The 13,359-nt window shown below is 38.9% G+C and overlaps 1 protein-coding gene across 1 annotated transcript in view; it reads left to right on the plus strand.

The window, feature by feature from the left end:
• IQCA1 (IQ motif containing with AAA domain 1) overlaps positions 1–13,359 on the plus strand; it is a 166,351-nt gene that overhangs the window by 20,253 nt on the left and 132,739 nt on the right. The window lies entirely within an intron of this gene.

Here is a 13,359-nt window from a genome sequence, read left to right on the forward strand (position 1 = left end):
TATTTACAGTAATATCACTGATAAGATCTAATTTACTTTAAATCCTAAGACCTCAGAAAAGAAAATTTAAATAGTCATGTTTTTGGTTGATCCCAGAACTCACTCTTTGCTCTTGCATCACTTTTATAATGGCCTGTTCTAAGTGACAGACGACGTGGTAAATCGTTTTAGAATAGCATATATTCTCCTCCAGCCCCGCATCCTGACTGCTCCACCTGCACTTCGGCCTCTGTGCATCACCTCTGTTGTCAGCACAGAATGGAAAACAGGAATTATTTTGTTTGAGGAAGGGATTCACCTCCGTGGTGCAGACACTTGGAAGAGCGTCTTTCCCTGGTGAAGGGGCGTACGCTCACTGCACCTGTGTGCGGAACCTCAATTGTGACGTCCAGGCTTTATTATCTTAAAAAACATGGTGACTCATATCAGAGTGGCATATATGATTCAAGAAATACCCTGATTTCACCACTTGCATTCTTGATTTCTTTTTGATCTTTGAGTTTCAAAAATAAGTCAACATTAATTTTTAGAATTGAAAACCCCTAGGATCCCAGCCCATCTTTTATTTCTTGGTTGTTGAGGTGCCATGAGAATCAAATGGGTGAGTCCCTGTCAGTTGTTATAGATCTTTATGATTTCAAAACTGTGCTGGGTGCAATATGATTCAGCCATAAAAAGAGGGAAATCTTGACACATGCTACAGCATGGATGAACTTTGAGGACATTATGCTAAGTGAGACAAGCCAGTCACAAAAAGACACAGGCTGTATGATTCCATCTTTATGAGGCATCTAAAGTTGTCAAACTCATAGAGACAGGAAGTAGAAGGTTGCCAGGAGCTCAGGGAGGGGCAATGAAGTATAATCAATGGGTTCAATGGGTATAAAGTTTCAGTTTGCAAAAAAGAAAAGTTTTTCAGATCTGTTGTATAACAATATGAGTATACTCAACACTACTGAATGGTATACTTACAAATGGCTAAGGTGATAAATTTTATGTTATGTGGTTTTCACCACAATTTAAAAATTGTTTTTAGTTCACTGAACATGGAAATGTATATTGAGATGGTTCTATAGGAATCATCACTATTCACTAATGGCCAAAAAATACAAGTTAAAAATTAAATGAGATACTGTATTTCATTGAATCTAAGATGTTATTCATTATAAGATACATCATGATCGAAAATAAAAGAAAATGTTCGGGCAAATAAACCAAAACACATCCCTGATTGTAATATACAGCCATCCCTGTATATTTAACATTTCAGATATGTTAAACCGTGAAAAATATGTATGTTAGAACTGACGATAGAAGGCAAGTTGTATCTGTCTTATTGGGGGGAAAAGTTGTTTCGTGTTATATTGGAAAAAATCAATATCGTTAAAATAACCACACTACCCAAGGCAATCTGTAGATTCAGTGCAATCCCTATCAAATTACCAATGGCATTTTTCACAGAACTAGAACAAAAATTTTTTGAATTTATATGAAAACACAAAAGACCTCGAAGAGCCAAAGCAATCTTGAGAAAGAAAGACGGAGCTGGAGGAATCAGACCCCCCTGACTTCAGACTATACTACAAAGCTACAGTAATCAAAACAATATGGTCTTCACACAAAAACAGACACATAGATCAATGGAATGGTATAGAAAGCCCAGAAATAAACCCACGCACCTTGGTTCAATTAATCTATGACAAAGGAGGCAAGAATATACAATGGAGAAAAGACAGTCTCTTCAATAAGTGGTGCTGGGAAAACTGGACAGCTACATGTAAAAGCATGAAATTAGAACACTCCCTAACACCATACACAAACATAAACTCAAAATGGATTAAAGACCTAAATGTAAGATCAATTTATAATTATTGACAAGAGTGTGATGAGATGCTTATTCTCATACACGGTGAGCTAAATTGATTCAGCTTTTCTGAAAGAGGCAACACAATCATTAAAATATATCCTTCCCCCTGAGTTCTAGTTCTAGCTTAAAGAAATCATCAGAAATAAAGGTTTATGTGCATAGACGTTTCCTACAGTGTTGTTTTTAATAACAAAAAATTGGAAATACACAATCCTAGTGTTCTAGAGTAGGGATGGAGTTAAATGATTTATGGTGGACCTACCTTAAAGTAGTGATAGACCACCATTAAAAAAATATGTTTATGACTCATTTTTGATGTGAAAATGCTCAGAGTGAAAATACAGGATTTAGAATTATACATATAATAGGATTTCAACTAAATACATACACACATACATGCACATACAAAGGAAAGAAAGTTTATGTCGTGCTCCTTTTTTCATGTCGGAACTTTGGAAGTTTTTTGTTTTAATTGTATTTTCCAAAATGTTTAAATTTTACTGCATTAACTGGAAAAAAAAAGGCACACATTTAAAACTAAAAGCAAACAGCCATAGAATATTATCAATTTTTTCTATTCAGATCTCCAAATTGTTTGGTGTATGTACGTAGGTGGACAGGTTATGATACAGAATTGTTTCTCTGTTCTACCCATTAGAGACACAGAAATATGAGATGTAATGATAAAAACAATGGTTATCTCCAATTTTCTACTTTAAAAATTAAACTAGCGGTCAGAAGATTCAATCTAAGATAATCTAAGTTTAACATGAAATTTTATGTAAGCAGCAGTTTGACTCAACCACTTCCATTTAATTTAATTCAGCCGACATTTACTAAATATGATGCGTAACAGGCCAGAAACTTAGGGAATGGCCAAATGCTATTTTTTTAACCTAAGGTTTTAATGGCTTACATTGGTACCACATAAAGATAGAGTAACATGTTTTTTACTGTAATTTTTCTGTTTTACTTTGTCGTTTGTATATGCTGAGCTCAAATAAAGGAAGTCTGTTTTAATTTTTCAGCAGTACAGAGTTTCGATAGTAAAAAGAGGACAGCTTGTCTGTTTCATATTAAATGAGACTTTCTCCAGTTTGCTTTTTTTCCAAGCATGTCTTCTCTTGGTATTACGTGTTCTATGAAATTTTACACCATTGAGAAATATATGGATTCAGTTTTTAAAAGAATGGTATCTTCTGTTTGCTGGCTGATAACCATAAAAATCCATTACCCCAAATCCTGGGAATGTTTTCAATTAACTACATTTTTCACTATATCACTAATTAAGATAGTGTCTACTCATTTTAAAATTTCATTTTTCCATTATTTTACTTTGTTACATCATATCAGTGTATAAACCATTGACTTCTCTGATCAAAACAGTATTTGTATCTTTGTGGGAAGCTTGGCCTATTTCCAGGGGTGACTATTTAGTAACTGAAACGAGAATTAGAGCAAAAGACATCATTATGTCCTCAGTTCCTGACTAAATGTTGCCTTTACCATTGTCATATAAATTATTTTTTGATATTGCCATTTTAAATATTTATATTCTAAAATCTACAAAGGAAAACAAATAGCACTCTAAAAATTCATGTGCAGTTATTTTAATTGGCAGAGCCAACAGAGTGGATGAAGGAGGACACTTAATGAATGTAATATATTTCATTCTGTGGGTCCCTTTGAAATAATGTGTCGTACAGCCATGACCATGGTGTATTTTATGTTACCCTGAAGCTATCAATGTTTGCATTATAATAAAGAACACTAGGGGACACTTATTAAACACGAAGAACTGTCGCTTTGAAATGCATCAGCTAAATCCTCAAAACACCATAACACCCTGCTCACTTTCAAATTCTAACATGAAACAAGCTACCTTATAGATTATTTTTTGGTCAATAAATTAGACTCATTTCTTATTCACAAGTAACCCCAGGTAGGAGCTTGGGCACCCAATGAATGCTCCCGAAAGGCGGCTCCCTCCTAAGGCTCCCCTTGGTCTGGGGCCCTCAGGGGCTCCTCTTTGGGAACTGCTGTCAAAGCCAAAATGAGTGAAGGATCAAAGTGAAGCGGTCTTTACGATCACACTTTGATTTCAACCCCAAACCATGGCATCCAGCTTGGTCCTGTGCATTATTCATTATATTTGGCTCCAAATGACCTTTGGTTGTTTCTAGAAATAAATGTATTTAAAAACAGATTTGCCATGATTTATGGGGTTTTGTTTTGCTTTGTTTTAGTTTTATTTTACTTTTTTTAAAATGTTTATTTCAGCTTACTTTTTTTTTTTTTTTTTAACTTTGGGTTTATTTTATTTATTTATTTATTTATTTATGGTTGTGTTGGGTCTTCGTTTCTGTGCAAGGTCTTTCTCTAGTTGCGGCAAGCGGGGGCCACTCTTCTTCGCGGTGCGCGGGCCTCTCATTATCGTGGCCTCTCTTGTTGCGGAGCACAGGCTCCAGACGCGCAGGCTCAGTAATTGTGGCTCGTGGGCCTAGTTGCTCCGTGGCATGTGGGATCTTCCCAGACCAGGGCTCGAACCCGTGTCCCCTGCATTGGCAGGCAGATTCTCAACCACTGCGCCACCAGGGAAGCCCCTATTTCACTTTTAAATGCAAAAAAAAGGCTGTTTCCCTAAGTGTCTGGGGACAGCAGCATCTTAGAAATCAGTGCACGTCTCCCCTTGGCCTTTGAAGGGTTGGCCTTCCAGGTGGATGGAGAGGCAGGTGTCTGGGGTGGCCCCTCTACCACGTGGGTCGGGGGGGGGGACACTTTGAGCCACTCACTCACCCTCCCCCTGAGCCTCAGTTTCTCCTTCTGTAAGAGCAGGATAGTGCTACCTATTTCACAGAGCTGTTAGAAGGGCTTCCGGACTCAGCCTAGAGCTTAGACGGGTTGCCTTCAAGGAATGGTGGCTGATGGTCATCGTCTTGGAAAATTACATCACTTTGTCCCGATAACTGAATGATTTTGTACAAAGGAAAACTATCACGATGCATCATGACATCTCTATGTTAAACAAAACAAAATATTTCAAAATAAGTTGTTGCCTAACACATGCATGCCGCTGATTTCAAAATATAAACTAACTTGGCCCTTGTTATTTGCTGCTCGTGTTACCGACCAGGATTCTTAGCCTCCTTAATCAATAGAAATTGATAAGAGGCCCGAAGAAATTCAGGCTAGGCTCAATTATTGGGGCCCCTGCTGCAGCTGGAGGGGACGAAAACAAGTAACGGTGCCCTTGCTCACTCCCTGAGTGCGGGCGAGCTGGTTCCCTGTAGGAGGTGAGGGTAGGGGTGTGTCCAGGGGTTGGGCTAGAGAGGGGGCTTAGTTGTTTTGCCCACCCCTTTGGTGGTGTGGTGTGCTGGGGGCATGCTCAGCACCCTGCTTTTGCTCCCGACACCCTGATTTTGCTCCCGGCTCCTCAGAAGTGGCAGTTGGGTTTTTGGTCTTTATGTATCTGGTTGTTCATGATTCGCCCCAACTGTGCATGCACGCAGATATTTTTAGTCCCTTATAGTTTCTTTGTTTTTTTTGCTGGAGGAGACGTTTGTCCAGGTGCAAGCACTGCAGCAAAGGGTCCCAGGTCCCAGCCTGTCTCACTCAGATTTATGAACTTGAAATTAGTCTATTAAAAGTGCGATCTGGAAAAGCAGTGCCATTGGAACAGCCCAACAGGGTCCGAGTCTTACCCAGCTGCAGAGGGAGAATTCGGAGATCCCTAGGGCAGCGGGCACTGCCCACCACGTACACTGTGTGTGTTGCACCAGGAAAATGTTTGCAAACCAGGAAAACCAGTGATCCTGATACAGGCATGCATGAAAGGCTCTTAGGTTGAGCAAGGGAATCAGAGCCCGAGGAGGACACCCTGAATAATTTTTGTGATTCAAAAGTCCACCTCAAGATGCTTTGGGAAAAAAAGAAAACTCACCATTTTCTTTTCTGTTAAATGAGATCTTACAGTCTAGTTGACTGGGAACCTTTAGTTTGATTTTAAGTATTTTTTATTGAAGTATACTTGTCATGCAGGATCATATTAGTTTCAGGTATATATCATAGTGATTTGACGTTTATGTACATTTTGAAATGGTCACCCCACAAAGTTATTACAATATTATTGACTATATGCCCTATGCTGTGCGTTTCACTCCAGTGACTTATGTATTTCATAACTGGAAGTTTGTTTCTCTTAATCCCTTTCACCTACTTCTCCTGGCATCCCCCTCTTCCCCCCCCCCCGCCCCCCACCCAGTCCCCCTCTCCCCTCTGGCAACCGCTTTGTTCTCTGTAACAATGAGTCTGTTTCGGTTTTGGTTTGATGTCCATGTGTATTGATTTTTAGATTCCGCGTATAAGTGAAATCATACGGTATTTGTGTTTCTCTGTCTGACTTATTTCACTTAGCATAATACCCTCCAGGCCCATCCATGTTGCCTTAAATGGCAAGATTTCATTCTTTTTTATGGCTGAATAATATTCTGTATGGAGTTAAATGATTTATGGTGGACCTACCTTAAATGGCAAGATTTCAACAGGCAAGATTTCATTGCCATTAGATGGCAAGATTTCATTCTTTTCTATGGCTGAAGATTTGGCAAGATTTCATTCTTTTTTATGGCTGAATAATATTCCATTGTGTGTGTGTGTGTGTGTGTGTGTGTGTGTGTGTGTGTGTACTATATATATATTCATTTATTCATCTTCTTTATTCATTCATCTATGGACGGACACTTAGGTTGCTTCCATATGTCAACTATCATAAATAATGCTTCAGTGAACACGTATCTTTTCGAGTGAGTGTTTTTGTTTTCTTCAGATAAATACCCAGAAGTGGGATTGCTGGATTGTATGGTAGTTCTATTTTTAATTTTTTGAGGAATCTACACACTGTTTTCCATAGTGGCTGCACCAGTTCACATTCCAGCAGTGTAAAAGGGTTTCCTTTTCTCCATATCCTCACCAACACTTGTTATTTTTTTGGCTTTTTGATAATTGCCAGTCTGACAGGTGTGAGGTGATATCTCATTGTGGTTTTGATTTTCATTTCCCTGACGATTAGTGATGTTGAGCATCTTTTCATGCGTCTCTGTTGGCTGTCTGTATGTCTTCTTTGGAAAAAGGCCTGTTTATGTCATCTGCTCATTTTTTAATTGGGCTGTTTGTTTTTTGACATTAAATTATATAAGTTCTTTATATATTTTGAATATTAACCCTGTATCAGATACATAATTTGCAAGTATTTTCTCCCATTCAGTAGGTGGCCTTTTAGTTTTGTTGATGGTTTCCTTTGCTGTGCAAAAGCATGTAGTCCCATTTGTTTATTTTTGCTTTTGTTGCCGTTGCCTGCAGAGAGAAGTCCAAAATAATATTCAGATTGATGTCAAAGAGTTTACTGCCTTATGTTTTCTTCTAGGACTTTTATGGTTTCAGGCCTTACATTAAAGTCTTTAATACATTTTTAATTTATTCTTTTTTTTTAACTCTTTATTTTTTTTAAATTTTTTTATCTTTTTGGCTGTGTTGGTTTTTTGTTGCTGCACGTGGGCTTTCTCTAGTTGCGGCGAGCGGGACCTACTCTTCATTGCAGTGTGTGGGCTTCTCACTGCAGTGGCTTCTCTTGTTGTGGAGCACGGACTCAAGGCGCGCGGGCTTCAGTAGTTGTGGCTCAGGGGCTCTAGAGCACAGCCTCAGTAGTTGTGGCGCACAGGGCTAGTTGCTCCGCGGCATGTGGGATCTTCCTGGACCAGGGATCGAACCCATGTTCCCTGCATTGGCAGGCAGATTCTTAATCACTGCACCACCAGGGAAGTCCCTAATTTATTCTTGTATATGGTGTGAGATAGGGGTCCAGTTTCACTTTTTTGCATGTAGCTGTCCAGTTTTCCCACCACCATTTGTTGAAGAGACTGTCTTTTCTCCATTGTATGTTTGTGCCTCCTATGTGTGTCATAGATTAACTGACCATGTGTGCGTGGGTTTATTTCTGGGAAGTATTTATTGTTATTCTTATTCTGCTTTATTCTTGCCCTGGTTCCCCAGGTCGTCAGAAACTCAATGAGCAAAACAATTCTCTCCCTTTAGTCACCTGATCCCAGGATTCTTTTATCCCTACTCTAGGGCAGGACATTTGCCCTTATTTATCTCAGATTAGGGCCCATTACAAAGTCCTTTACTGCAGCATAGTAGAATGGTTAAGGCCAGGAACTCTGGAGCCAGCCTGCCTGGGTTCAGATTCTGGTTTCACCATTTACTCGCTGTGTGAACTGAGGTGGTGTCTTGGCTTCTTGGTGCCTTGATTTCCACATATGCAAAATGGAGATAGTGCTAGCACCCAGGCAAAGATGTGTGTTAAGTATTAAAGAAGTTGGTATCTATAAAGCATTTAAAATAGTGTCTGACACACTGCACCCTGTGAGCACTAGGTAAGTGTTCACTGTTTTTTTATTTTTTATTTTTAAAGTTTTCTTTTTTTTTTTAAATTAATTAATTTATTTATTTTTGGCTGTGTTGGGTCTTCGTCTCTTGCGAGGGCTTTCTCTAGTTGCGGCAAGCGGGGGCCACTCTTCATCGCAGTGCGCGGGCCTCTCACTATCGTGGCCTCTCTTGTTGCAGAGCACAGGCTCCAGATGCGCAGGCTCAGTAGTTGTGGCTCATGGGCCCAGTTGCTCCGCGGCATGCGGTATCTTCCCAGACCAGGGCTCGAACCCGTGTCCCCTGCATTGGCAGGCAGACTCTCAACCACTGCGCCACCAGGGAAGCCCCCACTCTTATTTTGTGTAATGGCTTATAATTGTGGGTTTAAATGCTCACATCACTTATGTTTAAAAATGCTTATTAAATTGCCATTTTTTGTCTATTTAAGTTGGCCAAGATCAAAATGGTTAAGGTCACAATGTTGGCAAGGTGTGGGAAAAAAGGCTCTGTCATACACTGTTGGGGGGAAGAGTAAAGAAATCCTGCAACCTCTTTGCAAGGCAGCTCAGCAATATCCATTAAAATTACAAATGTATATTTTTGAAAAGTATGATCTATAGTACCCGTAAAAAACCATTTTCAGACAAACTATTTTAAGCCAGAAGAAACCTAGCAGTGAAGAGATACAAGAAAGCATACAGGGTAAGAGGAGAGATTCTGGAGGTACATGCTTCGGGTCAAAGCCCCAGTCTGCCACTTCCTGGCTGTGTGACCCTGGACAAGTTCTTTGACCTCTCTGTGCCTCAGTGTTTCTGCATATATAAAATGAAGATAGTAATGGTACTCATACATAGGCTACTTATCATGAGGAATAAATTAGTTAATATTTGTAAACCAGTTAAAATAGTGTCTCGCAAACTTTAAGTGCTGTGGAAGTGTTTATTTTAAAACATTTTTAAAGAATGTAGGACACAAAAGTAGCAAATTTGGCTCCCACCACTAATCGATTACAGGCTCAACTATACAGTTCTATTCCAGCTCTTAATTAAGCAAATCTTAAAACTACTACAAGTTTCTAGAAAGTAGATTTAACGGGCTAGAAATTGCTCTATTTTTAATTGTTTTACACCCATTTGAAGTTGTGGAATCCTAAAATAAAGATTTACCATAGCTGTAGTATGAGCAGAGGGCAAAAGAAAACCATCGGCCGGCTTCCCTGGTGGTGCAGTGGTTAAGAATCCTCCTGCCAATGCAGGGGACAGAGGTTTGATCCCTGGTCCGGGAAGATCCCACATGCCACGGAGCAACTAAGCCCATGCACCACAACTACTGAGCCTGCACTCTAGAGCTGGCGAGCCACAACTACTGAGCCCACATGCTGCAACTACTGAAGCCCACGTGCCTAGAGCCCGTGCTCCACAACAAGAGAAGCCACCGCAATGAGCAGCCCGTGCACCACAACGAAGAATAGCCCCCACTCGTGGCAACTAGAGAAAGCCCGCCCGCAGCAATGAAGACCCAACACAGCCAAAAATTAAATAAATAAATAAATAAATTTTTAAAAATTAAAAAAAAAAAAGAAAACCATCAGCTCTGACTCTCCCCGCAACTTTTTTTCCACTTCTTCATGCTGGGTTCTTCTTTCTGAGTAGATGTGTTTATATAAACACAGATATACAAGTATAGATATATTACTGTGAAATGAAATGGTAAAACAAAAGAGCTTATTTTTATAAACTGGGGAACGTCCATACACACGCACACGCACGCACACGATCTTAAAACGGACCAACCGAAGAGCAGTTTACTCCACAGCATGAGGCATTCCACGTGTAAAATTAGTGCAGGAAGCGTGCAGCGCAAGCCCATGGGCTGATGGGGCGGCTCTGAGTGCTCCCTAATGATGACCGACTGGGGGCTGCGTGGAGCTGATTAATCTCTGCACTGACCATGGCGGTCATTTGTTGGAATAGACCCTCTCCCTTCCCCTCACTGCTCCCTCCTCGCCTTAAGTTACTACAGTACCCCCAAGACCATGAGCTCCTCCAGGAAGCTGCCAGCATTAAATCACTTATTTACAAGGGGATTTGTGACTGATAAATTGAACAGATTGTCATTTGGACAAATGTCCATTTTATCTTACTAATTTGACCAAGGATTTTTAAAGGCAAAGCCCATCAAACATTAGATAAGCATTTTAAGTTAATGGACCATGGAGTCCTATTTCTTCACAAACCCAGGAGTCATCATCTTATGTCCTATTTTTACAGCAACATCAATTATTAATATGTATATTTTTGCTGACGGAGGACCATGCTATAAACTTAGGTTTCGTTAACCAGTTCTGGGTCATTAACTGTGGAAAGCTTGTAAATATAATGGTTTATTCACATGGGAAGCCTTCATTAAGATGCATTATTCTACAGCTGATGTATTTCCATATATAGTGTATTATTGTGTTCTCTATTTCCCTTTAATATTCGTAATTTATTTTTCAATGAGTTGCTGTTTATGCGGTGAGTTAACAAATTTGAATGCCATATGACCAAAGTTGCTAAACAGGAAAAAGATGTTTTAGCCCAAAGGAAAAGCTACTCATTAACATAAGAATCTAAATATATTATAACCTTCAAATTCAAAAGCAACTAGCGAAAGAAGCTACAAATGACCCCAAATGTATTTTTGTCAGAGAAAGTCTATCTCAAGCAACACGCATGAATACACACATATTAACAGCCCAGCGTGGTGTAATAGGAGAAACACAGACCCGGAGGAATCCAGAAACCTTATTGCCAGCTTCTTCATTCACATAGGGTGGCTTGGGAGAGTCATTAAGTGATGGACCTCAGTCCCCATCTGTTCAATGGGATAATCAGGTCCTTACTTCTGTCTCAAAAGATGGATGTAACATCAGTAAAGAAATGTAGAGAAAGAAGGTGTGGGACAGAGTGCCATGCCAATTACAAAAAATCTGATGAGCGCTGGGAGACTTCTGTTTCACTTGTAGATCATGGACGTGTTATGAAGTTGGCTGAACACTTTGTGTAGAGCTTTGCCAGGACACCAGTCAGAGTTGCCTACTCATTAATTCACTTTTAGGGATTCAAAGGGGAAAAGGCCCAGCTAAAATATAGTTTGTATGTGTGAATCTATGAAAAAAATATGTCATGATTTACCATAAGAACAATGTAGTGGGGGGATTTCATATGATTCACAGATAAAAAATCATAACATTAAAGCAAGACTTCAAGACAATTTTACACGTTCATCGGAGACAAAGAAATTTGGGTCATTTGTAGCAGAGATGCATTTGAACATCTTCACAAAAACAATGGACTTTAGGGTAGTCATTGGAGAGATCAGATAAAAACCTCTGTGTGAGTTATAAACTTCTATTTCATAACACTAGGAATGTAAGACATTACCTGAAAAATATGAGAATTGGATACTTCTTTAAATGATTAAATAAAGGGAATTCTTATCTCTTTATTTTGACACAAAGTAGATAATATAAAGTCATGGCTTTGAGCACTTACATCTTGAGTCAATTTAGATCACTGGCTTTTAACGTTGTTCTTTAAAATGATTCTGTGATTCTCATTCTAGATCCACTTTTAAAGTAGTTTTAGGGGGTTTTCCCTATCAAGAGTTGTACATTCTCACCTTCTCATTATACTAAACTTAGACAATTTGCTTAGTTTGTTACACATTCTAATACATATTTTTATCAAGTATTATATGTGTGATTTTCTTTTCATTTTTTTTCCACCTGGCTTTATGTCATTAAGTGGATGCTATATTCTGACAGCATCTCAATTGTGGATTCAAGTAGAGAAGTCACAAACCAAAACAATGGTCACATTCCCACCAACAGTGCAAGAGGGTTCCCTTTTCTCCACACCCTCTCCAGCATTTGTTGTTTGTAGATTTTCTGATGATGCCCATTCTAACTGGTGTGAGGTGTTACCTCCTTGCAGTTTTGATTTGCATTTCTCTAATAATTAGTGATGTTGAGCAGCTTTTCATGTGCCTGTTGGCCATCTATATGTCTTTTTTGGAGAAATGTCTATTTAGGTCTTCTGCCCATTTTTTGATTGGGTGGGTTGTTTGTTTTTTTAATATTGAACTGCATGAGCTGTTTATATATTTTGGAGATTAATCCTTTGTCCATTGATTCATTTGCAAATATTTTCTCCCATTCTGAGGGTTGTCTTTTCATCTTGTTTATAGTTTCCTTTGCTGTGCAAAAGCTTTTAAGTTTCATTAGGTCCCGTTTGTTTATTTTTGTTTTTATTTCCATTACTTTAGGAGGTGGGTCGAAAAAGATCTTGCTGTGATTCATGTCAAAGAGTGTACTTCCTATGCTTTCCTCTAAGAGTTTTATAGTGTCTGGTCTTACATTTAGGTCTTTAATCCATTTTGAGTTTATTTTTCTGTATGGTGTTAGGGAGTGTTCTAATTTCATTCTTTTACGTGCAGCTGTCCAGTTTTCCCAGCACCACTTATTGAAGAGACTGTGTTTTCTCCATTGTATATCCTTGCCTCCTTTGTCATAGATTAGTTGACCATAGGTCATAAATCAAGCCTTAGGAAGTTGAAATCGTATCTAGCATCTTTTCCAACACAACACTATGAGATTAGAAATAAATTACAGGGAAAAAAATGTAAAAAACACAAACACATGGAGGCTAAACAATACGTTACTAAATAACCAAGAGATCACTGAAGAAATCAAAGAGGAAATCAAAAATACCTGGAGACAAATGACAACAAAAACACGGCAATACAAAACCTATGGGATGCAGCAAAAGCAGCTCTAAGAGGGAAGTTTATAGCAATACAATCCTACTTCAAGAAACAAGAAAAATCTCAAATAAACAATCTAACCTTACACCTAAAGGAACTAGAGAAAGAAGAACAAACAAAACCCAAAGTTAGTAGAAGAAAAGAAATAAAGATCAGAGCAGAAATAAATAGAAACAAAGAAAACAATAGCAAAGATCAGTAAAACTAAAACCTGGTTCTTTGAGAAGATAAACAAAATTGATAAGCCATTAGCCAGACTCATC

This window comes from Eschrichtius robustus, chromosome 5, assembly GCF_028021215.1.
Source record: "Eschrichtius robustus isolate mEscRob2 chromosome 5, mEscRob2.pri, whole genome shotgun sequence".
Taxonomy (NCBI): domain Eukaryota; kingdom Metazoa; phylum Chordata; class Mammalia; order Artiodactyla; family Eschrichtiidae; genus Eschrichtius; species Eschrichtius robustus.